This window comes from Gavialis gangeticus, unplaced genomic scaffold (genome assembly GCF_001723915.1).
Source record: "Gavialis gangeticus isolate Ggan-Ray unplaced genomic scaffold, GavGan_comp1, whole genome shotgun sequence".
Taxonomy (NCBI): domain Eukaryota; kingdom Metazoa; phylum Chordata; order Crocodylia; family Gavialidae; genus Gavialis; species Gavialis gangeticus.
In genome coordinates, this window is record NW_017729025.1 from 55,148,598 (window position 1) to 55,149,528 (window position 931).

General features: G+C 62.8%; 1 protein-coding gene across 1 annotated transcript in view; it reads right to left on the minus strand.

Moving 5' to 3' along the window:
• FLVCR2 (feline leukemia virus subgroup C cellular receptor family member 2) overlaps positions 1–931 on the minus strand; it is a 48,128-nt gene that overhangs the window by 1,728 nt on the left and 45,469 nt on the right.

Here is a 931-nt window from a genome sequence, read left to right on the forward strand (position 1 = left end):
TGGGGGGTTTTTTGGGGGGGGGTTGTAGGAGCAGGGTGTGGTTGTGTGGGGTGCTCCCTCCTTGGTGCAGCAACAGCAGCAGGCAGGAACACAGGGCACTCATGTCCCGTGGGGCACAGCTCTGGCCAGCGCTGCACATTGTGGCAAGGAGCACAGCCCTCACCAGGCCACCTCTAAATCACCAGCACTCCCTGCCGCACAAGTGCACTGTGCACTTGCATGTCACTAGAAGGAAGCCCCATGTGCTGGAACCAGCTGCCTTTGCCACTCCCTGCCATGCAGTTCTCAGGACTCCACTGGAAATGGAGGGGAAGAGCCCTGCCCTGGCTTTCCTGAGGAGTCCTAGGACCTGCACAGCAGGGAGCAGCAAAAACAGCCAGCTCCAGCATCTGGGGCTTCCTTCCAGTGGTGTGCAAGTGCAGGGGCTGCACGTGCATGGCAGGGAGCACTGGTGGGGCTACGCTGCTCATCACAATGTGCAGCACTGGCTGGAACCGTGCACCACTGGACATAAGCGTCCCGAGCACTCCTGCTGCTGCTGCCACTACCTGCCAGGGCTGCATGCAATGGAGAGAGTGTTGGGGGGGGCCCACACCCCAGCTACCCTCCCTCACACCCACACCTTACCCACCCAAGCTCCATGCTGCCACCACCCCCCTGGGTGAGGGCTCCATGCTGATGCCAACCCCAGCCCCACACTCCGTGCTCCCACCAAGCTGCAGGTGCAGCTCCCCCCTCCACACCCATCCCTGCCCCTGCCCCTTCCCTACCTGGTATCTGAAGCAAGTAGGATGCCAGGGAAGCCAAGCAGGTCCTCAGGGGCAGCTGCAGCAGTGGCAGCAGCAGCCCCACCCGGAAGCTGCCTGCTGGCCAGGCCCTTTCACCTACGGGGGTGGGAGTAAGGCTCAATAGGGAATGTTGGGGGGGGGGG